Here is a 27,280-nt window from a genome sequence, read left to right as displayed (position 1 = left end):
TTAAAAAGTACAGTAGTACAGTACAACAGCTGATATATATATGAGTTGGCATCAAGTGAACAGGCAAGAAGAGTTACTGACTAGAGGAGGGAGAGGAGGTGGGAGATGGTAAAGCTGAAGGAGCATCAGCAGTAGGAGATAGAGTGAAGGGTGAAAATCGCTGAGTCATATCTGACTCTTTGAGACCCCATGCTATACAGCCCATGAAATTCTCCAGGCCAGAATACTAGAGTGGGTAGCTGTACCCTTCTCCAGGGGATCTTCCCAACCCAGGGGTCGAACCCAGGTCTGCCACATTGCAGGCAGATTCTTTACCAGCTGGCCACCAGGGAAGCTCACGGAGGGCAAGCTGCAGTTTCATTCATGCCTGGAACTGATAGAATGCATGTTCACATTTTTGAAAGTTCTCAACTTGAAAGTTTGTATGTACAAAAGGTACTTACTGTAATATCAAATGGGCACCTAATTTAAGATGTCAAAAACTGAAATAATCTTATCCATCTCTTTTCCACCCATAGTCTTCTTCATCTCAGCTGAGAAAACATCCATTCTTCCACTGGAATTCTACCTTCACCGTATATCCAAAACTTGACCACTTGTTACTACTTCCACTGTTACGCTATGATCCGGGTCACCCTCACATCTTGCCAGGATTATTGTAATAGTCTTTTAACAGGTCACTCTGCTTCTATTCTTGTCTCCCTACAGTCATTTTCAGAACAGCTAGAGTGACCCTGTCAAAACCCAAGTTACATTATGAGCCTTTCAATGGCTCCCATTTTATTCACAGTGAATGTCAGACTTCTTAGAGTTTCACAAGAGTCCCCTTACCCCTGTTAATCTCCCACCTTGTCACTCTGCTCCAACCATGGTGGACTCTATGCTGTTCCTTCAACAATCCAGGCAATCTCTGACCTCAGAAATTTTGTTTATGTTATTCCCTTCACCTAGAAAATTCTTCCCCCAAATATCTGCATGCCTTATTCACTCACTTCCTTTAAGTATCTTGTTCAAATATCCTTTTTAAATGAATTCTACTCTGATCCTCCCTTGTTTATAATTACAATCCCCTACCTCCTCTCACTATTGAGCTCGATAGCTCTGCTTTACTTTTTTTTCCCCTCATGGCACTTACTACCTTCTAACACATCATATAATATACTTATTAATTATGTTTTCTTGTCTATTTCCTCTACAAGTAAGGTCCAAGAGGGTAGGAAATATTGTCTATTTTGTTTTCTGATGTATACCTAGAACATATTAAATGTTCAGTATTTATTAAGTAAATGAAAGGCAGTAATTAAATGAATGAGAAATGAATGAGATACTACTTTCTAGGCAAAGATTAAAAGGAATCACAGAGTAGGGAATTCTACATTTTACTACATACAAATTTAAAACTTTATCATGTATAATAAAACACAGATAGGCTACTATTTTATATAATTTAGAAAACCTCTATATCGCTCCCAAAGTAAGACCTTTAAAAATTTTTAAATACATGAGCATTCATAATAAAAATTCAAGCTTTAAGTCATTTTTTCCAATTCTAGAAAAAAAGGGTTGAGGTTATTATCTGTACTTTTGCTAAAGGCTGCTTCCATAACTTTGTTTTCTCTATAATGTAAGGCCGGACCCCCGGCACCATGATGGGCTGCCCCTCCTCTCCCTCCCACTGGTGGGGGAGGAGCCTCCCAGATCCCAGGGACCAATGACAGCACACTTTACCAGCTAAAGCCGCCCCACCCCAGCCACGTAGAAGGACCTGTCAGCCCGTGATGCCTCGGCCTGGCGACCTATCCAACCCCCCGTCTATCTAGCCTGACCATCCCTCGCAAGGAACCTATAAAAACCACCCCCAACACAGTCCCAGCACGGACTTCCTCGACCTGCCTCATTCGGGTCCGGGAACCCCGCCCGGGAGCGCTTTGCCATTAAAAAGCCTGTTAGACACTCTTTTAGTGTCCTGGTCGTCTTTACCTAACATTTGGCGCCCAACATGGGGCCCGAGGTGAGGGCCCATCCCGCAACAAGCGGGATTTGCAGCCCCCTCGGGTCTGGCTCGTGCCGGACCAGGTCACCCCGTCACCCCTCTGGGACCATTCAACCGTCTGGCAGGATACGGGGTAAGTTCCATCAGTCGGTCTCTTGGGGGCGTTGCTCCCATGGCTATTATGCCTAGGGTGTCTCGGTCTTTTTAAATCTCGGCTGCGCCCAGACCCCTCCTCCGCAGGCCAGGCCTGCTAATTCCTCGGTGCCAGTCAACTCGGAGACGTCCGTCTTGGCTGAGTGGCCCTCTCTTCACTGGGTTGAGGGCCCCTTCGGGGATGCCTGACCAGACCACTCCCAGCCTCACCGATGATTGGTCCAGGACCTTCGTTTCATAGTCGCCATGGGGACATCTGCCTCCAGGGCCGACCAACCTTGGTCTACACCACTGAAATGTTTACTCTCCAACCTCAGAACTCTATATATCTCTGGAAAAATTCTTTCCAAATGCTTAACCTTCCTTTGTTGTGAGGCATGGCCCCAATATTCTTTAGATAATGGCTCACAATGGCTGCCAACCAGAACTTTTGATTTTAACATCCTCCATGACTTAGATAATTACTGCCGGAGGATGGGAAAATGGTCTGAGGTACCCTACATACAGGCTTTCTGGCTGTTGCGCTCCCATCCCACCCTATATACCCACTGTTCCCCTTCTGAAATTCTTCTAACTATTGCCCTTGCCAACTTCTCCCATGTCTTCCCCTCCCCCACCGTCCTCACAGCCCAGCCCTCCTGTGACTACGCCTCTCGCCACTCCCTTGGCTCCACCTCAACATTTATCCCTTCCTTCATACCCACCCTTTCTGGCTCACCAGTCAGCTCACACACAAGGTCGCAGACCACTCCCAATCTGCCGCCAGGTCCCCTGCCAGGTGGCCAGCCCGGAGGGTCTCACCCATGTCCCTGTACCCTTTTCACTCCAAGACCTTGCCCATATTGAACAGTGGCTAGGCTCCTACTCGGCCAACCCCTCCAACTACATCAAAAACTTTACCCAGCTGTCTCAGTCTTACGCCCTCACCTGGCAAGACGTATTTGTCATCCTGGGGTCCACTACTACCCCAGAGAAAAGAAAGGCCATTTGGGCCACAGCAAGAGTGGTAGCAGACCAGAGACATCTAGCCAACCCAGCAGACCCAGCCTGGCCACCCAGAGCGGCTGCTATTCCAGACGTAGACCCAGACTGAGACTATCAGGAGGGACAGAGAGGCGGAGCCAACATTTGATACATGGGAAAATGCCTATTGGAGTAAATAGAAACCACCTCCCTCAAGGTGGAAAACTTACTTAAGCTAGATGAAATAACACAGGGCCCCAGTGAAAACCCAGCAGCCTTTCTTATCAGGCTGACAGAGGCTCTCACCACCTATACCCAGATTGCCCCAGATTCTCTGGTGGGGGTTACTACCCTAGCCAACCGTTTTATATCCCAATCAGCTTCAGACATCAGAAAAAAACTCTCCAAGGCTGAGGATGGGCCTCAGACCCCCATCTGAGACCTGGTAAAAATGGCCTTTAAGGTTTACAACACCCGAGAGGAAGCTGCCGAAGCCAGCCGCAAGGCAAGGCTTAAACAAAAAGCCAAACTCCAGGCTAACCTCCTTGAGGGACACACCCAGGCACTGGTAGCCCTGCGGCCGGCCACGGGACAGAAGGTGGGTCCCCAGAAGCCACCGCCAGGAGCCTGCTTCAAGTGCGGTCATGAGGGCCACTGGGCCGACCAGTGCCCAAACCCCCAGCTCCCAACAAAGCCCTGCCCTCGTTACAAACAGCCGGGACATTGGGCAAGTGATTGTCCCCAGGCAACTCAGGCCCCGGCCTTACCAGGCCGAGGTCTGGGCTCCCAAAAGGACATTTCCTCCCCACATCCCACCTTGGAACTTCTCTCCTTTGATGAAGATTGACGGCACCCAGACTTGGGGACCCCCATAACCCAAACTGAGGTAATGCTTCAAGTGGCAGGTGACTCTATCAATTTCTTGATGGATACGGGGGCTACTTACTCGGTCCTTCCCTCTTTCGGGGGCACCTTGCATCCTTCCCAGGTCTCAGTGGTGGGTATAGATGGCACGTCTTCACGACCCTTGCAGACTGGGCCACAGCCCTGTCAGCTTGACCGCTTCTTGTTCACAGATTCTTTTCTGATAATCCCTTCATGCCCCACTCCCCTACTGGGGCGGGACATTTTAGCTAAGCTTAGGGCCTCCATTCACCTACCTCTCTCATTTTCCCAATCTCTCACCTTGCCCCTACTCTTCCTTTGCTCCCCTGAGGCTCCAATTGTCAAGCCTACCATCTGGGACACTGAAATCCCTCTGGTAGCAACCCATCACACTCCCATCCTGATTAAACTACGTGATCCTTCCCACTTCCCAAGCCGCCCTCAATTCCCCATCTCTCAGACTCACCTATGCAGTCTTCAACCAATCATAGACTGTCTCTTAGGCCAGGGCCTCCTAATACCCATGGCCTCGCCCTGCAATACCCCCATTCTCCAGGTATGGAAAGCTTCTGGCAGCTGCCGACTGGTCCAGGACCTTCGACTGATAAACGAGGCTGTAATCCCTGCCCATCCGATTGTCCCCAATCCCTATACCTTGCTTTCTGACATCCCTGGCAGTACGGCTCACTTTACTGTCATAGACCTCAAAGATGCCTTTTTCACTATTCCCTTACACCCAGACTGCCAGTTCTTCTTTGCTTTCACATGGACCGACCCAGAAACCCGACAGTCCTCCCAGCTAACGTGGACAGTCCTCCCCCAAGTGTTTTGAGATAGCCCCCATTTTTTTTTTTTTTTTTGGTCCAGGCTCTGGCCCGGGGTCTGGCTACATACCCTTTGGCCCCTAGTGTCCTCTTACAGTATGTGGATGACCTTCTGCTCTGCAGCCCCTCACAAGCTCTCTCTCAAACACGTACCACTATTCTTCTTAACTTCCTTAGCTCTAAAGGATACCAAACATCTTAACAAAATGCCCAACTCACCCAGACCTCTGTGACTTACCTAGGTATAAAGATTACCCCAACAACCAAGGCTCTAACTACTGAGAGACTCAGCCTTCTCCGAGACCTCTGTCCCCCTTCCACTGGAGAACAAATCTTGTCCTAGTTGGGGTAACAGGATTCTTCTGGCACTGGGTCCCCAGCTATGCTTCACTGGCTAAACCCCTCTACACAGCCACAAAAGACACCCTTACTGGACGGCTCTCTTCAGAAATAGAGGACCAAAAAGGCTTTCTACAACCTCTGCTCAGCTTTGCTGTCCTCTTCCCCGCTCTTCCTGCCCAATCCCAACCTCCCCTATCACCTGTACACTGATAAAAAGGGGACATAGCCTTTGGAGCCCTCATAAAGCCTGCGGGCCCTAAAATGCTGCCAGTGGCATTTATCTCCAAACAGTTAGACCCCACCGCCTGGGGATGGTTCCCCTGCCTACATGCCCTGGCAGCAGCAGCTTCTCTATCAGTTCAGTTCAGTTCAGTTCAGTCGCTCAGTCGTGTCCAACTCTTTGTGACCCCATGAATCACAGCACACCAGGCCTCCCTGTCTATCACCAACTCCAGGAGTTTACTCAGACTCATGCCCGTCGAGTCAGTGATGCCATCCAGCCATCTCAACCTCTGTCGTCCCTTTCTCCTCCTGCCCCCAATCCCTCCCAGCATCAGAGTCTTTTCCAATGAGTCAACTCTTCACATGAGGTGGCCAAAGTACTAGAGTTTCAGCTTTAGCATCATTCCTTCCAAAGAACACCCAGGACTGATCTCCTTTAGAATGGACTGGTTGGATCTCCTTGCAGTCCAAGGGACTCTCAAGAGTCTTCTCCGAAACCACAGTTCAAAAGCATCAATTCTTCGGTGCTCAGCCTTCTTCACAGTCCAACTCTCACATCCATACATGACCACTGGAAAAACCATAGCCTTGACTAGATGGACCTTAGTCGGCAAAGTAATGTCTCTGCTTTTGAATATGCTATCTAGGTTGGTCATAACTTTTCTGCCAAGGAGTAAGCGTCTTTTAATTTCATGGCTGCAGTCACCATCTGCAGTGATTTTGGAGCCCCCCAAAACAAAGTCTGACACTGTTTCCACTGTTTCTCCATCTATTTTCCATGGCTTCTCTATACGCAGATGCAAAAAAAAAAAAAAAGCTAATTCTAGATCAACCCCTAACTATATTCTCACCACACTGCTTGGCCGACCTCCTGGCTTCCAAATTCCTGTCAGACCTTAGCGACTCTCAGCTCCAGCAATTCACCATTACTAAGACACCCCTGCCTCCCACCAGTGAGTGACACACCCTGTACAATCCTTGTCTGGCCTCATCCGCTGTGGCTGTTGCCAATCACAACTTTGGCTATACTCTTCGTCATTGGACTGGCTGTCACGGCGCCCCCAGGACTGGCCGCCCACACTCCAACTTTCACTGGCCCTTACATACCTTATCATCTGTTCACTACTCCTGGGGTGCTATTCCTTTGGAATGGCCTGACCTGGCCATATGTCTCTCGCCTGCCTTGAGGACTTTATCTTGACCCTACTACAAGACCTCTGGCTGGCTACCCCGATTATTGGCTGTGACTCTTTCAGCCAGGCAATTTCTGATCTGCACTTACAGAAAACCTTCCTCCTTTTCACAAAAGCTCAAATTGATTTTTTCTCCTTTATCACTCTCCTCCTAATATCATAGCTAAACATGCTCTTGTCACTATTCCTCCTGGCCGTGATAACACGGGTGGGATAACCTATGCCCTGCCCCCGGGGCTACACCAAACGAGACCACTAAAGAAAACTGGGTTCACAGCCTACACTTATGTCCACCGAGACTGTTATGTCTCACCTGCCCAGCCGTGCTCCCATGGGGGTAAATGGTATTGGATGGCCAAGAGCCTTGGGACTGCCAAATCAAACTCAGCCTCTAACTGCTATAAAGCTAGAGAAAAACACCTCTGTGTCACCATACAAACCCACTACAAAATGACAGACGGAAAGGGGGCCCAAGATCAGAGACAAAAACAAATCCAACATAAGCTCCAACAGGACTTAATAAAGTTGACAACTAAAGCCTCTAATCCACACCATGAGCCCAATAAACTCCTACCCCAAGTTGTACATACAGCAAGGTGAAAAATGCAGTCAACTCAACATTCCATCAGTACTAGCTTTTATCAATATCAGGTTCCTTCTTGCAAGAGTCTTATTTTTTGTACATTATCTTCTGGCCTGGAGGCCTGTTGATATTTTATGACCCCTTTTTGATAAAGGTTGCTCAGCCAGAACAATAAGGGAGAACAATATTCTCCCTTAAAGTGTTTCTTCTTAAATTCCTAGCCTGCGTCACCCTCAAAGTACAGAGTTACATTTTTATGGAGCAAAGACTCAGTGGGTTACAGCAAAGAAAGAACTTATTAACTCAAAGTTTAATGTTGCTAATGCTAAAGCTGCTGTTTGTTTTTTCTACATCCTGACTATATGCACTCCCAGGAACACAATGGATAAGGGATGTGAGAACTTAGCAGCAAGCATTGGCTCAACAATGTTGCAAGAGTCTGGATAAACCTGCCAAGTAAGCTAGAATGCTAACAGGGGGTTTGAAACACTCTTTTCATGCCCAGGAGATTTATCAACTAGAGCCCTAAGTTAACTCTTTCCAGAGAAAGGTGGTCGGGGACTGCCCCCTGTTAATGTCGGAAGAGTTGGTGAAAGGCATAAAATAGTAAGATAGACAGATTCTGGTTTTGGGGTAGATGCTCGAGCAGGTCCGGGGGTCCATCGAGTCCTGAGGCCTTGCTTATCAGGACTCTTCCTGCATGACCTTGTCATGGGTGGGATCTCCCGTGCTGGCTCCCGGCATCTCCCCCTTTTTTATTTTTTAAGACAGCCAGATGTAGTTCAGTCGTGAGCTTCTGAGGGCTCTGTCAAAGAGTTCTAATACAAGGAAGAATAATTATGAAAAGCAGAATTAGAGTGGCCACAGCAGCATAGCTAAAAATAGTAGACAGAATGTTTTTTCCTAAAATAAAGTTAGAGAATGTATGGAAAAAATCACTTGCTACTCCTGTGGCAGCAAAATCTAATCAGGAGCGTTCCATGGGCTCTGTCTTCTCTTGAGACCCTGACCGTTCCTCACCCAACTGATCCCCCCAAAATAGATAGAGGCCCAAAATCTCACTCAAAATACCACTGAAGTAACCTGGCCAATGGGGCCCTTGACCACCAAGGTACTGTACCTCCCAGCCAATGCCTCTTGTGTCCTGGCCAATGACACTTCATTAACCACAGTGGCCTGTGATGGCTCGAGACGAGACCCCCATCCCCAAACCCTCCAGTATGCGGAAAGCCCGGGATATTCTTTCTCTGCACTCAAACCACCTTATTACAATGCTTCCCGCCCAGCTGGGCTCAGCCTTACACCCCAGTCTTCCTTACTCCCTACCTGACCATTCTGACACCCCAGGCAATGGAGGACCAAACCCAGTCAATCCACGGCCAGAGGGCACTAGCTGCAGCTCCCCTGCTCCTCAGGGGAGGTTTATTCACGGCCTTAGGACTGGGGGAGGGAGGATTGGGATCAGCCATGCACTTCTACTATAAGCTGTCCGCAGACCTCAATCGAGACCTGGACAAGGTGGCAGATTCCCTAATGGCATTACAAACCCAGATAACTTCTCTGGCAGCAGTGGCTCTCCAAAATCAAAGGGCCCTAGACCTGCTAATGGCTGAAAAAGGGGGAACCTGTCAATTCCTAAGGGAAGACTGTTGTTGTTTTTTTTGTTAATGCCTCGGGGATAGTTCAGAACAAGGTCCAAGAGCTGAGAGAGAGCATCAGACTTGGACAGGCTGAGTCAGACGGTTTTGATTTCTCGGGATGGTGAAAGTCGTCATGGGCAAAATGGCTTCTCCCACTTCTCAGACCCCTTGCAGCCTTGTTCCTCATCCTGTCGATAGGACCTTGTATTTTTCAGATCATCCTCCGGAGGGTCAGGGAGCTGACCCAGACTGCTACAGGACAGATGTTGATGGTAGCTGCATACTCCAAGCTCCTGTCCAGAGACCCTGAGGCCCCCTAAACGTCACCAGGATCCAGCCAATGACCCTCAGCCCCAGCGACACCCCAGTTCAGCAAGAAGTAGCCAGAAGCGATAACGGCGCCCCTTATGCTATCAAAAGGGTCAGAATGTGAGGCCGGACTCTGGGAGCCACGATGGGCCACCCCTCCTCTCCCTCCTGCCGGTGGGGGAAGTCCCTAATGGAAGGAGCCTCCCAGATCCTGGGGACCAATGACAGCACACTTCACCAGCTAAAGCCGCCCCACCCCAGCCATGTAGAAGGACCTGTCAGCCCGAGACGCCTCAGCCTGGTGACCTATCTGAACCCCCGTCCATCTAGCCTGACCATCTCTCGCAACGAACATATAAAAACTGCCCCCAACACGGTCTGGGTGCGAACTTCCTCGACCTGCCTCATTCAGGTCCGGGAACCCCGCCCGGGAGCACTTCGCCCTTTAAAAGCCTGTTAGACACTCCTTTGGTGTCCTGGTCGTCCTTACCTAACACATAATACTGATACAAATTAGGATTTAGTTACAGGACTTTTACACATTCTTAATTTTCTATACATGCTTGTTTTTCAAAATTCCTTCAATTTTTTATTTTAAATACTATTTTAAGCAAGTGGAAACCTAAAAAAGTAGGACAGACATTTTGAGCCATCACTGGAATTTAAAATAAGTTGGTTTGTTTTTTACATGCACATGAAATTATCTTAATGATATTAAATGGCTTTACTATAAATAAATTTTTAAAGAACTTATATAAAAAGCTTTTAGGTAATTAAGGCCAATTTTTGACACTTTTTCAATCAGAAAGGGTTGGATTGAAGCTGAGAACAGACTAAGAAGCTTGCTAGCTGATCCCCTGTGTTCTTCCTGTGCTGGGGCCCCACCCACAACCAGAAAAGACTTTCTAGCCCACCCCTCACTGTACTGGTGAGAAAACCAAACCTCAGAAGGTAAGCAAGTTCCATGCTGAGTAGTTAAAACTATGACCTTGGTTTGATTACAATAAAATCTCCAGAGGGCAATTTTTTACTTCAAGTAGTTATAAACTGTTAGTGTTAATATTGGAGAAGGCAATGGCACCCCACTCCAGTACTCTTGCCTGGAAACCCCCATGACTGGAGGAGCCTGGTAGGCTGCAGTCCATGGGGGCGCTAAGAGTCGGATACAACTGAACAACTTCACTTTCACCTTTCACTTTCATCATTGGAGAAGGAAATGGCAATCCACTCCAGTGTTCTTGCCTGGAGAATCCCAGGGCCTGGGGAGCCTGGTGGGCTGCCATCTATGGGGTTGTACAGAGTCAGACATGACTGAAGTGACTTAGCAGCAGCAGCAGCAGAGTTAATATTAAAAATATAGAAAGTGGGGCAAAGCAAGATGACAAAGGGAACCTCATCATTTGGAAAGCATCAGAATAAGACACACACGCTGTGTTGCTGCTGTGGCTCTAAAGCCTACCACCTTCAGAAGTCAACCTGCGGCAAATGCGGCTATCCTGCCAAACAAAAGAGAAAGTATAACTGGAGTGGTAAAGCTAAAAGACGAAATACCACCGGGACTGGTTGAATGCGGCACCTAAAATCTGTATACGGCAGATTCAGGCATGGATTCCATGAAGGAACAACGCTTAAACCCAAAAGGGCAGCTGTCGCGGTATCCAGTTCACCTGAAGGATTTCAATGATTAGTCAAGCAATAAATGTTCTGGCTTTAAAAAACAAAGTAAAATAAAAGTATAAAGTTACGAGGAGTATCGTACTAAGTTATTCTTTCTAAAGAGAAAATTCTCTCTAAAGAAAGTAACATTCTAAATTTTTTTTAATATTAATTCTTTTCTATAACACTGCATTGAAAAATATAATGAAATACAGAAAAGTGCAAAAGATAAATATACAACAAATTATTATGTAAACACTGATAAAAATACCATTAGGTCAAAAAATAGACAACAGTACTGCCAACATTCGGAAGACCCCTCTGTGTCCCCTTCGAATTGCAACCACTTCTCTACCTCCTTTCCCAGAGGTAACCATTATCCTGGCTTGAATAATAGACTCCTTGCTTTGCTTTAGAGTTTCAGCCATCTAATATGCATGCCTAAAATTATGCTTGTCTTATTACTGATCTTAGAAAAACATTCAGCATTTCCCCATTAGGTAAGATGTTAGTTGTGTGTTTTTACAGATGCCCTTTATCACACTGAGGAAGTTTCCTTAATGTCGAACTTCCTAAAATGAGTTCTCTATGTCAATTGATATGACCATAAGAGTTTTCATCTTTAGACTGTTAACATGGTGAATTATGTTGATAGATTTTGAACATTGAACCAGCTTTGCATTCCTGAGACAAAGCTGATTTGGTCATGCATATTATTCTTTTCATATTTTGCTAAATTTAATTTGCTAATATTTTTGAGGATTTGTTTATGAGTGATACTGGTCTGTAGGCATTTAGTTGTTGTATTCAGAAAACTAAGATCATGGCATCTGGTCCCATCACTTCATGGGAAATAGATGGGGAAACAGTGGAAACAGTGTCAGACTTTATTCTTTGGGGCTCCAAAATCACTGCAGATGCTGACTGCAGCCATGAAATTAAAAGACGCTTACTCCTTGGAAGGAAAGTTATGACCAACCTAGATAGCATATTGAAAAGCAGAGACATTACTTTGCCAACTACGGTCCGTCTAGTCAAGGATATAGTTTTTCCAGTAGTCATGTGTGGATGTGAGAGTTGGACTGTGAAGAAAGCTGAGTGCCTAAGAATTGATGCTTTTGAACTGTGGTGCTGGAGAAGGCTCTTGAGAGTCCCTTTGACTGTAAGGAGATCCAACCAGTCCATTCTAAAGGAGATCAGTCCTGGGTGTTCTTCGGAAGGACTGATGCTAAAGCTGAAACTCCAATACTTTGGCCACCTCATGCAAAGAGTTGACTCATTGGAAAAGACTCTGATGCTGGGAGGGATTGGGGGCAGGAGGAGAAGGGGATGACTGAGGATGAGATGGCTGGATGGCATCACTGACTCGATGGACAGGAGTTTGAGTGAACTCCGGGAGTTGCTGATGGACAGGGAGGCCTGGCGTGCTGCAATTCATGGGGTCGCAAAGAGTTGGACACGACTGAGCGACTGAACTGACTGTACTGTCTTTGTCTGAGTTTGGTGTCAGTATAATGCTGCTGCTGCTGCTGCTGCTGCTGCTAAGTCTCTTCAGTCGTGTCCGACTAGTCTCATAAAATGACTCGAGAAATGTTTTGCCCCTTTTTACTTGTTAGAAAAGATTACATAGAATGGTTTTATTTCTTAAAATGTTTGGTAAAATTCTCCAGTGAAATTATCTAGGCCTGGAGACTTCTTGCAGAAGTTTTAAAACTATGAATTCAATTTCCTTAATAGTTATGAGATATCTGGTGACAATTGTGATAACATTTTTTTATTCCTACAATGGTAAATAATATTTTCTCTCTTTCTGTTGGTGGGGTTAATATTAATAGACATTTATTAATTTTATAGATCTTTCCAAAGAATCAGCTCTTTGTTTCATTGATTTTCTCTATTGTTTTCATGGTTTAAATTTTATTGATTTCTGCCTTTATCTTCATTATTTTCTCCCTTTAACTTGCTTTGTGTTCATTTTGCTTTTTTTTAGCTTCTTAAAGAGGAAGCTTAGATTATTGATATAACATCTTTCTTTTTGATATAAGCATTTAATGCTATAATTGTCCTCTATGTAGGGTTTCCCTGATGGCTCAGCTGGTAAAGAAGCTGCCTGCAATGAAGGAGACCCAGTTTTTATTCCAAGGTCGGGAAGATCCCCTGGAGAAGGAAATTGCAATCCACTCTAGTATTCTTGTCTGGAAAATCCCATGGTTAGAGGATTGGGGGGCTACCGTCCATGGGGTTGCAAAGAGTCAGGCATACCTGAGTGACTAGCACACACACACACACACACTGCTTTATCTTCACCCCACAGTTTCTGTTATGTTGTATTTTATTTTTGTTCAGTTTTAAATCTTTGCTAATCTTCCTGAAGACTTCCTTTTGACCTGTGGCTCATTTAGATGCATATCATTTAATTTCCAAGTATTTGGAGATTTTCCTTTTACTATTCTCCTGTTTATTTCTAGCTTTATCATATTATTGTCAGAGAACATACTTTTATTTCCTTTTTTAAAAATTTCTTAAGGTTTCTTTTGTCACTCAGAATATAATCTACCTTGGTGAATGTTCGAACTGTACTTGAAAAGGATGCTGATATAGTAGACTGCATGGATTGATTTTTAATATTGAGTCAGCTTTGCATTCCTGTGATAAACTTTCCTTGTTGGTGTTCTGTCACTCAGTCATGTCAGACTCTGTGTGACCCCATGGACTACAGCACACCAGGCTTGCGTGTCCTTCACTATCTCCCGGAGTTTGCTCAGACTCATGTCCATTGAGTTGATGATGCCACCCAAGCATATCATCCTTGTCACCCCCTTCTCCTCCTGCCCTCAATCTTTCCCAGCATCAGGGTCTTTTCCAATGAGTCGGCTGTACGCATCAGGTGGCCAAAGTATTGGAACTTCAGCTTCAGTGTCAATACTTCTCATGAATATTCAGAATTGAGAAGCTTTATGATTGACTCATTTGATCTCTGTCCTAGGGACTCTCAAGAGTCTTCTCCAACACCATCGTTCAAAAGCATAATTTCTTTGGTGTTCAGCCTTCTTTAGGGTCCAACTCTCACATCCGCATATGACTACTGGAAAAACCATAGTTTTTACTAGATGGACCTTTGTTGGTAACACGATGTCTCTGCTTTATAATAACGCTGTCTAGATTTGTCATAGTTTTTCTTCCAAGGAGCAAGCATCTTTGAATTTCATGGTTACATGCATTGTGTGCAGTGATTTTGGAGCCCAAGAAAATAAAGTCTGTCACTGCTTCCATTTTTTTCCCCTATCTGTTTGCCATGAAGTGATAGGAACAGATGCCATGATCTTAGTTTTTTGAATGTTGAGTTTTAAGCCAGCTTTTTCACTCTCCTCTTTCACCTTCGTCAAGAAGCTCTTTAATACCTCTTTAGTTTCTGCCAAAAGGCATATCTGAGGTTATTGATATTTCTTCTGGCAATCTTGATTTCAGCTTGTGCTACATCAAGCCCAGCATTTCGCATGATGTACTCTGCATATAAGTTAACTAAGCAGGGTGACAATATACAGCCTTGACGTACTCCTTTCCCAATTTTGAACAAGTCCATTGTTTTTTGTCCGATTCTAACTGTTGGAATTCTTCTTGGCCGTGGTAGATTATTCTTTTCATGTGTTGCTATATTTGATTTGCTGTTGTTAATATTTCTGTCACGTAATGTTTCTATTAACATCAATTAGATGCAATTAGTTGATAATGTTCAGTTCTTCTATATCCTTGGTAATTTTACTGTGATAATTACATTGTTTATTAAGCAATGTTTACATCTCTGACTACAATTATGCATTTTTGTATTTAGGCTTTCAATTCTACAAGTTTTTGCTTCATGTATTTTGAAGCTTCATCATAAGTTTCATTGACATCGAAAAGCATTATGTCTTCTTGGTGAATGGATCCTTTTATCATTATGTAGTCTCCCTATTTATTGTTGGTAAATTTTTTGCTATGAGATTTCTTTGCTTGATATTAATAAAGCCACCTCAGCTCCATTTTGATTAATGGTGTAATTTTTCCACCCTTTTACTTTTTGTCTACTTATGCCATTATGGAGAGGGCGATGGCACCCCACTCCAGTACTCTTGCCTGGAAAATCCCGTGGACGGAGGAACCTGGTAGGCTGCGGTCCATGGGGTCGCTAAGAGTCGGACATGACTTAGCGACTTCACTTTCACTTTTCACTTTCATGCATTGGAGAAGGAAATGGTAACCCACTCCAGTGTTCTTGCCTGTCGAGTCCCAGGGACGGGGGAGCCTGGCGGGCTGACGTTTATGGGGTCACACAGAGTTGGACACGACTGAAGTGACTTAGCAGCAGCCATTATATTTGAAGTGAGTTTCTTACAGATAGCATACAGTTTGGCCATGGTTATTTATCTATTCTGACAATCTGTCTTTTAATTAATTTGTGTTTGGGACAGGAACCACCAACCTACAGCCCATCCATGGGCCAAATGCAGCTCACTGCCTGCTTTTGGTGTTTAATCAATAAGGCTTACTTGGAACACAGGCAAAACACTTATTTATGCTTTGTTTATGACTGCTTTTGTGCTAACAATGGGCAAGTTGAACAGTTGTGACACCCTGGCCACAAAAGTGAAAATATTTATTATCTGGCCTTTTACGGAAAAAGTTTGCCAACCTCTATAATTTAGAGCCTTTATATTTAATGTAAATATTGATATGTTTGGGTTTAGATATATCATATTAATATTTATTTTCTGTTTATTTCCTCTTTTTTGTTTCTTTGTTTCCCCTTTTCTGCTTTCTCTTGAGCTATTTGAATATCTTATAGTATTCCATTTTAACTTGTCTACTCTTTTTTTTGTCTACATTTATTTGCATGGTTTTTAAGTATTGCTTTAGGGCATACTTAACATTTGACACATTGAGAAATAGTATTGTACCACTTTTCATGGAATGTAGAAATCCTACCATCTTTTAAGTCCCTTTATCTCCCCTGCTTTTATGTTGGCACTTTCTTACATATTATATCATCGTATATTCAAACTATTCAGATAATTTCATAATTTTTGCTTTCAAACTTCAAACACTTTTTAAATAACTCAGTCTATTTTATTTACTCAGACACTTATCACTTATATTGCTCTTTTTAAAATATTGATGTTCCAGTTTCTTTTGGTATCAGAGTCAGTTTGCTAGCAATAAAATCTCTTAATTTTTCTGCATCTGAGAATACCTCTATTTCATTTTCTTTTCTGGAGGATATTTACTCTACATATAAAATTCTTCCCCCCCCCCCCCCCTTTTTTAAAGCATTTTTAAAATGTGCTGCTTCCTTTCAGCCTCTGTGATTTCTGGTGAGAAATTCACAGTCATTCAAATTGCTTTTTCTCTATGAATAAAGCATTATTCTTCTCTGTCTACTTTCAACACTTTGTTCATTGCCTTTAGTTTTCAGCAGTTTGATTATAATGTTTGAGCATATCGTTGCACTTAGTTTACTTGGAATTCTGTGAGCTCCTTGAATTTTTAGGTTTGTTATTTGCCAGATTTGAAAAGTTTTCAACCATGATTTTTTCAAACATTTTTCCTGCACCATATTCTTACTGTTCTCTTTCTGGGACTCTGATGACATAAATGTTAGATCTTTTGGTATTATCTCTGGCGACAGAAAGTTCCCTGAGGCGCTTTTCTTTTTCTTTTATCTCTCTTGCATATATGCTGCTGCTGTTGCTGCTAAGTCACTTCAGTCATGTCCAACTCTGTGCGACCCCATAGACGGCAGCCCACCAGGCTCCCCCGTCCCTAGGATTCTCCAGGCAAGAACACTGGAGTGGGTTGCCATTTCCTTCTCCAATGCATGAAAGTGAAAAGTGAAAGGGAAGTCACTCAGTCGTGTCCACTCTTAGCGACCCCATGGACTGCAGCCCACCAGGCTCCTCCGTCCACAGGATTTTCCAGGCAAGAGTGCTGGAGTGGGGCGCCATCGCCTTCTCCACTGTTGCATATATAATTTTTATGGATCTATCTTCAATTCCACTGACTCTTTGACTCCTTCTTCTGTTGCCTCTGTTACATTATTAAGTGTGTCAAGTAAGATTTTCTTTTGTGATTATTCTATTTTTCAGTCCTAAAATTTCCATTTAATTCTTTTCTATATATTTTCTGTTTTCTCTGTAGATCCTTTCTATTTTCCTTCATTTCAGGGATATTTGCCTTTATTGCTTGGAGCATTTTAAAATATGTTTGTCTTTGTCAGATAATTTCAACATCTGGGCCTTCTTGGCTTTGATGTCTACTTATCATTTTTTCCCACATCAACTGAGATTTTCCTGGTTCTTCATATGCTCAGTAATTTTGACTGTATACTGGATGTTTTGAATGTTGTGTTATGAGACTCTAGGTCTTTTCTAAATGCTATAGATCATGTTGATATTTTTATTTTGGACAACTGACCCAAATGGCTCAACTTTTAAAAGACTGAAGGTTCTTTTGGTTGTGGTTTCACAATCAGTTTTACTTTCAAAGCTTTTGCCACACTGTTCAGGTGTGTCCTGTGGATGCATTATGTACCAGCTGGTCTGAGATTTAGACAGAGCCTCTCTTTTAGTTCAGTTCTCAAAGTCTTCAGTGGTGTTCAGAATTGGATCCATGTTCAGAGGTAAGTCCAGGATTTCTTAAAGAACTTTTATGGGCTTATGTTTCCAAACTCCTCTTTTTGCAATCTCCCTGCTACTTTTAAGTTCCTTGAGCTCCCCTGTCTCAGTCCTTAGGCCAGAAACCTGGGACTTTAGTTACTCTATTCTCCCATGCACTTGCCATGACTGTACTGAATTTGGCACAGATGAAAGATGCGGGTTGGTGGAGGGAGAGAAACAGTGAAGAAAACAACAGGGGTTTTTGGAGAGAAACCCCTCTCCCTTGGAGACAAAGTTCTCTCTTCCTCAGAGTTTAGGTTCCTGTTCCTGTCCCTGGCACTGCTGCAGGATTACTAGGAGGCTGGGGAGCAAGAAAGTGAAGTAGAAACCCTAGGAGGTCCTCTGCTCTTTCTGAGCATGAGAACCCCTTTTGCAAGAAGGTTTCTAGAGCTCTCTATTTGTGCTCTTCCAAGTTCAGCCTTACTCGAGTTCAAGCAGAAACCAGGGTTAAAACAGCAAGCTGTCTATTTGGTGGCACTTTCAAATCCTGGTCTTCATTCCTGATCCTCCTACCACTCTTTATGTTACAGAATCATGAAGTAGCTGTACCACACACTCTGTCCAGGTCCAGGTTCTGTAGTTTCATTTAATAGCGACGCACGTTGGAGTATGCTTATTTAACCTTACCCAGAACTACCATAAAACATTTTAATTAAAAAAGTATAAAATTAGAAAATTCACTTAATCAAAAAATAAGTAAGAAAAAATATTGGAAATTCACCACTCTAATAGAATTACTCTGTGCATTTGGCATGTACAACTTTCCAGATATTTTATATACAAATATATTAGTTTTAATATGTAAAATTGGAATTGGTGTAGATTAGTGGTAAAAACATGAATGTTGCCTAATTTAAATTTCTTCTCTACTGTTAATAATTTATGTAATCTTTTTATATTTAAAATGGATAGCCAACAGGACCAACTGTATAACAAATGGAACTCTACTTGATGTTATGGGTAGCCCAGATGGAAGGGGAGTTTGGGGAAGAAAGGATGCATATATATATATATATATATATATATATATATATATATATGGCTGAGTCCCTTTGTTGTTCACCTGAAACTATCACAGCATTGTTAATTGGCTCTACTCCAATACAAAATAACAAGTTTAATAAAAAAAGAAAAATAAAAAAATAGAAAACAAAAAATTACTTGTGTGATCTTGAGCAAACTACAAAATCTTTCAGTATAAGATAATCATAAATAAACATCTGTAAAATAGGAGTGACATCATCTGTCTACGTCACAGATTGTGTGGGTCACTTTAGTTAATATCTGTAAGGCATTCAATAATGCTTAATACATAATAAGTTCTGTATAAGTAGACATGCTGTTATGCATGTTCTCTTTTTATTAAAAAGAAAGATCACTTTCTAACTCAGTTCAACTAGGATGCATTAAGGACCTGTTATGTTGCTGTCATTAAAAAGTCAGGGACACTTTATTGATGATGGTAGTGGTGTATGGCCATGGAAACAATGATTTGCTGGTCTATGATATTAATTAAAATTTTTCACCTTGGCAGAATTCTAATAGGCAAAGAAAAGTCAGAATCCTTGGAAAGAAAGTCAGAATCCTCTGTCAGGTCCAGCTGCATTCCCTGTGAATGAGTCCTCAGCATAGAAGAAGTCCCCTCTAAATAGCTGAGTAAGAGGAAGCTCAGAAATTGAGAACTGGGGGTGACCTGGAAGTCACATACCGTCCTCTCGTTCTGGATCATAGAAACTGAGGTGGAGATGTGACTGTTCTTGAGTAACAGAGAGGGCTGCTATGCGACTCATTTTCCCTTTTGTTTTTTAAAAGGGTCTATTTTCCTCCTCTTTTGGCCAGAAGATAAGCATGTTGGTAAGGTTCAGAACATGTTCCCCCAATACATGGCACCTTGGCAACTTGAATATTTTAAGCTAATATAGATAAACTACAGGTGTAGGAAGGTCACACTGATTTTCCCTCTTCTCCCCGATGCAGGTTGTAGGACCCTCTTAATAGAGATACCCTCCCGACACCTAGTACACAGAAGTGCCCTCATCTCCGAAGGGAGAGGGAATCCAAACAAACAGGCCTTGATGATTTTCCCCCCACTTTGCTAGCCTAGCTTAAACCTTTTGTTCTATCATGCTTTCCCCCTTTCTACTCTTCATTAAACCTGCTATAAAAATGCTCAGGCTTAACCTTTTTTCCAGGTCTTAATTTTCTTGCAAAAGCACATATGTCCCTTAAAACTCATATTAAATTAATTTGTATGCTTTTCTCCTGTCAACCAGTTTTTGTCATTTTAATTTTCAGACCCAGCCAGGGGTCAAGAGAAAATTTTTCCTTCCCCTAAAATATTAAAAAGGAACTTTAATTGTAATTTTTGAAGAATTCTTCAGTGCAAAGCCATTTAGATTGGTGAGTTTCTATTTTATGAGCTCCTGAGGGCAATTCCTATTTCAGCATTGTGCAGTAATGATGTTCAGATCAATGAAGCAAAGTCAATAAGAAAATACCAAAAATAAGAAAAATTGTTCAATATGGCTGCCTAAAATGTTATTTTTATGCATGTGCATACTTACATTTAATAAATAATAGATATAATTACATAAAATACATTTAGGAAATATTTTCAAAGTTTTGATGTTTAAAAATTTGGTTTTAGTAATTTGGAAATTTTACTTATGTGTCATGAATATTTCATTTACTCATGGCTTCAGATAAAGAAGATGTACTGTACTGAAAATAAGTATTTCTACTGGTAATTTTTAAGTGTTTTTTTTTAAAAATATTAACACTATAATTAAATTTAAATTCACATTATGCTGAATCTTCATATATTGACATTTAAACCAAGTGTATTGTGAAATAATGTATATTGAAAAATCTCTTTTTTAAAAAACAGCAGGGAATCCTTCATGGTCCAGCGGTTAGGACTCCACACTTCCACAGCAGGGGGCATGGGTCCGATCCCTGGTTGGGGTGCTAATATCATGCATGCTGCACACTGCAGCCAAAAGAAAGAAATTTTTAAAAATAAATAAGCAAATGTTTGAAAAAAAAAACTGTATTTCTAATACCAGCAGCAAGTAGAATACGACCTTAAAAAAGCAATTCACATATATTAAAAGTTATAGTGGAAGGATGTTAAACAAACTGTAGGAAACTACAGTGATTTTTAAAGTTGATTATTTTCCCCCATTCTTATGCTTTTTTGCTCTGATAAGACTTTTATATAATTTCTCTCCAGTACCGATATAACCAGGAATTATTGAACATTGTGCTGTGCTTTACATATATTAATTATTCCTCATCACAGACCTACCTACTACGCTTATTATCTCCTCTTACTGACTAAGAAATCAGAAACTTAGAAATGTTAAGTACCTTGCTCCAGGTCCCATAAGTCAATGGAATACAATGTTTTAAACCCAGGTCTATTGGGGGCCAAGAACCCCAGTAAATTACTGACTATGATGCAGAAATAAATACCCTGTGGAAATGTAAGGGAGATGTTCAATTTCTCCTGGGACAACCTCCTACTCCTGCATTTAATCCTTCCATCCCCATCTTCCCTACTTGATTTATATAAAGGAGTATTTCTCCAAGCAAAGAACACTTTCTTCTGACCCATGAAAGAGAAAAAGAATGGAAAGACAGCTCATGTTTTCCTTTGGGTAAGCAGCTATTTTTCAAAGACCTTTATCAGTCGTTTCAGCAAATGATGTCATGGTAGCCTGATCTGGTATGTGGCAAGCACTCAGAAATGTCCATCTGACATGACCTCTGGGAGAACTATGTCTCCCTTTCTACTCTCTGAAGCGATTCTTCTTCTGTGTGGAGGCTGTTGTCATGCAAAACTAGGGTATTTTTGACGCTGTCATTTTACAGATGTACTGTATTTTCCAGCTGCTAATCTTAGAAGTGGAAATCATGATTTCGAGCTTCATTTCCCCCCTGTATTAGAGCTGAACCCTGTAATTTTGCTCGTCAGATTTGCAAATGAAGGTTATCTTATACTGTTTAGCTTGGTTTAAACGTTATCACAGTGGGCGGTTATACTCCTCCTGTCGTGCTGATGAGAAGCGTGCCTGCCGGGCTGTGTTCACCAAGGCCTCCTGCTTGAAGAGGGGAGGTGTGGAGAGGGTGCTGGAAATCAATGGATGGGGTCAGTTAAGGAAGAGGATGACAGGGTCCAGAGCACTCAGCTTGGAATGACTCCACCTCCCTGGTTCTTCAGCATTTAACCATTAAAGAGTGGTTTTTATCACAGAGATTTACGCTTGCACAACCATCATCTTAATTCATTTAATAAGCCCAATAGCCCTATCGAGATAGGTTTTATTATCCTCATTTTCTATACTGGGAAACAGTTCTATTAAGTGGGAAAAATAGATTAAAGTGGGGTTTTCCAGTTGGAAATCCAGACCCAAGTGCCCGCCACCCAAGGTAAAGGATTGTGATGGAAACAAGTACTACGTGTTTCAGGCAATCGTGCCTTCCTTCCCCGCCCCTGACTGGCTGCTTCTCTAACTTCTTCAGCTCCTACACCCACTTCACTCCTGCTTCAGTCCTCTGGTTTCTTGCTGTTCCTGGAACATACCAGCTGCACTCTGGCCTCAGAACTGTTGTGACTGCAAGAATCCTCCTCCAGATAGTAGCACAGCTCATTCTCTCACTTCCCTAGAGGACTGCCCAAATATGAAGTCATCAGAGAGCCCTTTCCTGGAAACCCCACACATAATAACGCCCTCATCACACTTTACCCCATGCCCTGAGGTTGGGGCGAAGTATGCCCTAGGCACAGACCAGCAATAATAAAACTGACTCAAAGAGTCTGCTTTTTATTATCACTGTGCACTAGAAATTCTAAACATCAGTGATGGAATACTCTTCCGAGAAAAAAAAAAATAACCTTTCCTTGGTCTAAGTTCTAGACAATTACCATGATTATTTTCCTAAACATCTAAAATGCACACTTGAAATTAGCACATTTTAATCATTTATTCTTTAACAAACAAGGTGTTCTACTTTAAAAAAAAATAAGATATAGCTGATTTACAATGTTGTGTTAATTTCAGCTATAGAGCAAAGTGATTCAGTAATATATACATACATGCCGTACTGTGCTGTGCTTAGTCACTCAGTCGTGTCCAACTCTTTGTGACCCCATGGCCTGTAGCCCGCCAGGCTCCTCTGTGCATGGGAATTCTCCAGGCAAGAATATTGGAGTGGGTTTCATGTCCTCCTCAAATATATACATATATATACACACACACATATATATTCTTTTTCATTATGGTTTATCAAAGGATATTGCATGCAGTTCCCTGTGCTACACGGTAGGACCTTGCTGTTCACCCATGCTATATATACTAGTTTGCATCTGGTAATCCCTAAATCCTAATCCATCGTTCCCCTATCCTCTCTCTCCCTTGGCAACCACAAGTCTGTTCTCTATGTCTATGAGTCTGTTCCTGTTTTGTAGGTAAGCTCCTTTGTGTCATATTTTCGATTCCACATATAAGTGGTATTATATGGTGTTCACCTTTCTCTTTCTGACTTAATTCAGTATGGTAATCTCTTGGTCCATCCATGTTGCTGCAAACAGCGTTACTCCATTGTTTGTGGCTGAGTAGTATTCCACTGTATGTTGTGTACCACACTTCTTTATCCATTCATCTGTTGATGGATGTTTAGGTTGTTTCCAGAAATATGCTGTTCTACTTGAAAGTGCTTGGGCACAGTATTCTACTTGGAAGTTACTTCAGAGACATCTGAGCTACATAGTCAGCCTGACACAAGTAGACAGGATGATACATACTGTTTGCAAGTAAATTTGTAATATAGTTCAGAGTCACTGAGCTTGCTTTGGGTGCTGCTGGTCATCCCAATCATTGTGTGGTATAGACAAATTCCTATGTAAGGATCAATCATGGGAAATGATAAGTTAACAAATCCACCTATCCTCTGTTGAATATGAATATGCAAAAGAGACCTATTTTGAGGAAGTCATTGACAAATTTGCAGATATTAAGGCTTAAAAACAGAAACCACAAATTTATTAATTTCTGTCACAGGACAATATCTCCTCTTTTTCATAAATACTAATATATTTCTGAATTTTTAGTCCATTTAATTATCTTTAGTATTTTTTTGTTGTTGTTCAGTCACCAAGTTGGGTCCAACTCTTCATGACCCCATGGACTGCAGCACACCAGGCTTCCCTGTCCCTCACCATCTCCCAGAGTTTGCCCAAGTCCATGTCCATTGAATTGGTGATGCCATCCAACCATCTTATCCTCTTTATTTTACTTTTTATTACTATTATTTATTTTATTGATGGGATTATAAATATGAAGTTTGACAAAGCAAAAATTTCACTGTCTGCTCTTCTTTTCTGGACATTATTATCATGTGTTTTATACTAGTTATCTATTGCCATCTAACAATATCACCACAAACTTAGCAGCCTTTAGGAACACACATTGTCTCATTATGTCTGCGGGTCAGGATGAGGCTAGGCTGCTAGGCTAGGCTGGGTTCTTCAATTTGGGGTCCCCCACCACTGCAATCAGCTGAGGTTAGGCTAAAGAAGACCCATGCTCACATGGTTATTGACAAGGTTCAATCCTCATGGGCTGTTGGACAGAGGGTTTCAGTCTCCTCATGGATGTTGACCAAGCCAGAGGCTGCCCTCTACTGTTTGCCACCTGGGCCTTCCCAATGTGACCCTCAAAGCCAACAAGTGAGAGAAATGGGAGCAGGATTATGTAAGGTAATCCCATCCCATCACCTTCACCTTATTCTGTTGGTTACCAAAAAAAAAAGAGTCTGAAATGCAGTACTTGGGTGCAAGGGTGCAATCTCAAAAATGATAGAATCATCTCCGTTCATTTCCAAGGCAAACCATTCAATATCACGGTAATCCGAGTCTCTACCCAACCACTAATGCCAAAGAAGCTGAATTTGAACTGTTCTATGAAGACCTACAAGACCTACCAGAACTAATATTTTTTTAAAAAAAGATATCCTTTTCATCATAGGGGACTGAAATGCATAAGTAGGAAGTCAAGAGATACCTGGAGTAACAGGCAAGTTTGGACTTAGAGTACAAAACATAGCAGGGCAAAGGCTAACGGAGTTTTGCCAAGAGAACACAACTGGTCACAGTACACACCCTCTTCCAGCAGAACAAGAGATGACTCTACACGTGGACATCACCAGGTGGTCAATACCAAAATCAGATTGATTATATTCTTTGCAGCCAAAGATGGAGAAGCTCTATACAGTCAACAAAAACAAGACCAGGAGCTGACTGTGGCTCAGATCATGAACTCGTTATTGCCAAATTCAGACTTAAATTGAAGAAAGGGAAAACCACTAGACCATTCAGGTATGACCTAAATCAAACCCCTAATGATTATACTGTGAAAGTGACAAATAGATTCAAGGGATTAGATCTGACAGACAGAATGCCTGAAGAACTATGGACAGAGGTTCATAACATTGTACAGGAGGTGGTAATCAAAACCCTGCCCAAGAAAAAGAAATACAAAAAGGCAAAATGGTTGTCTTAGAAGGGTTTACAAATAGCTGAGAAAAGAAGAGACGTGAAAGGAAAAGGAGAAAAGGAAAGATATACCCATCTGAATGCAGAGTTCCAAAGAATAACCAAGGAGAGAACAGAAAGCCTTCCTAAGTGGTCAGTGCCAAGAAATAGAGGAAAATAATAGAATGGGAAAGACTAGAGATCTCTTCAAGAAAATTAGAGATAGCAAGGGAACATTTCATGTAAAGATGGGCTCAATAAAGGACAGAAACAGTATGAACCCAAAAGAAGCAGAAGATATTAAGAAAAGGTGGCCAGAAAACACAGAAGAACTATACAAAAAAGATCTTCATGACCCAGATAACCACGATGGTGTGATCACTCACCTAGAACCAGACATCTTGGAGTGCAAAGTCAAGTGGGCCTTAGAAAGCATCACTACGAACAAAGCTAGTGGAGGGGATGGAATTCCAGTTGAGCTATTTCAAATCCTGAAAGATGATGCTGTGAAAGTGCTGCACTCAATATGCCAGCAAATTCGGAAAACTCAGCAGTGGCCACAGAACTGGAAAAGGTCAGTTTTCATTCCAATCTCAAAGAAAGGGAATGCCAAAGAATATTCAAATTACCACACAATTGCACTCATCTCACATGCTCAAAATTCTCCGTGTTAGGCTTCAATAGTACATGAACCGAGAATTCCAGGTGTTCAAGCTGGATTTAGAAAAGGCAGAGGAACCAGAGATCAAATTGCCAACATTTGTTGGATCATAGAAAAAGCAAGAGAATTCCAGAAAAACATCTATATCTGCTTCATTGACTATGCTGAAGACTTTGACTGCGTGGATCAAAACAAACTCTGGAAAATTCTTAAAGAGATGGAAATACCAGACCGTCTTACCTGCTTCCTGTGAAACCTGTATGCAGGTCAAGAAGCAAGAGTTAGAACTGGATGTAGAACAATGGACTGGTTCCAAATTGGGAGAGGAGTACATCAAGGCTGTAGATTGTCACCCTGCTAATTTAACTTACACACAGAGTACATAATGAAAAATGCTGGACTAGATGAAGCACAAGCTGGAATCAAATTTGCGAGGAGAAATATCAATAACCTCAGATATGCAGATGACCCCACCCTTATGGCAGAAAGCAAAGAGGAATTAAAGAGCCTCTTAATGAAAGTGAAAGAGGAGAGTGAAAAAGCTGGCTTAAAACTCAACATTCAAAAAACTAAGATCATGGCATCTGGTCCCATCACTTCATGGCAAATAGATGGGGAAACCATGGAAACAGTGGCTGACTTTATTTTGGGGGGCTCCAAAATCACTGCAGATGGTGAGTGCAGCCATGAAATTAAAAGCCGCTTGCTCCTTGGAAGAAAAGCTATGACCAATCTAGACAGCATATTAAAAAGCAGAGACATTACTTTGCCAACAAAGGTCCATCTAGTCAAGGCTATTTTTTTTTCCAGTAGTAATGTATGGATGTGAGTGTTGGACCATAAAGAAGGGTGAACACCAAAGAATTGATGCTTTTGAACTGTGTTGTTGGAGAAGACTCTTGAGAGTCTCTTGGACTAAAGATCAAACCAGTCAATCCTGGTTTGACTGAAATCAGTCCTGAATATTCATTGGAAATCAGTCCTGAATATTCATTGGAAGGACTGTTGCTGAAGTTGAAGCTCTAATACTTTGGCCACCTGATACAAAGAATTAACTCATTGGAAAAGACCCAGATGCTGGGAAAGATTGAAAGCAGGTGGAGAAGGGAAAGACAGAGAATGAGATATTTGGATGGCATCACTGAGTCAGTGGACATCAGTTTTAGCAAGCTTCAGGAGTTGGTGATGGACAGCGAAGCCTTGTGTGCTGCAATCCAAGGGGTCGCAAAGAGTCGGACACCACTGAGCAGCTGAACTGAACTGAACTGAACTGATACAAATAAATAAGTAACCATCCCACAAAACTCTGGTTGGCATCATGGGTTAGGAATCTGATTATAGCAAGAGAGAAGGACTAAAATTTTATGAGTCCTGAAAGAGAGATGTTCTGTGACATTGGTCAAACGAGAGAAAATCAGAGGTATACATTAGTGATAGCACAGACCCTGCCTGAGTTTTATCAACTTTGTATGTGTGTTGGGGAGAAGTGTGTGGGGGAGGATGAGGTTGTAGCAAGTACTTGGTGGCTTTGTCAAATATTGCTGGATATTCAGGTTGAATATAAACCTGCAAGTTATGGAATCATTACTCACAGGTCGCCCAAAGCCCCTTAATCAATGGACATCTCCAA

The 27,280-nt window shown here is 42.3% G+C and overlaps 1 pseudogene; it reads left to right on the top strand.

Annotated features, from left to right (window-relative positions):
- The first annotated feature begins 10,485 nt into the window (after positions 1 to 10,485).
- LOC138436345 (large ribosomal subunit protein eL37 pseudogene) lies at positions 10,486 to 10,791 on the top strand (annotated as a pseudogene).
- The last annotated feature ends 16,489 nt before the right edge of the window (positions 10,792 to 27,280 follow it).

The sequence above is a fragment of the Ovis canadensis genome, chromosome 3 (genome assembly GCF_042477335.2).
Source record: "Ovis canadensis isolate MfBH-ARS-UI-01 breed Bighorn chromosome 3, ARS-UI_OviCan_v2, whole genome shotgun sequence".
Classification (NCBI taxonomy): Eukaryota; Metazoa; Chordata; class Mammalia; order Artiodactyla; family Bovidae; genus Ovis; species Ovis canadensis.
This window is presented reverse-complemented; position numbering and strand designations above follow the sequence as displayed.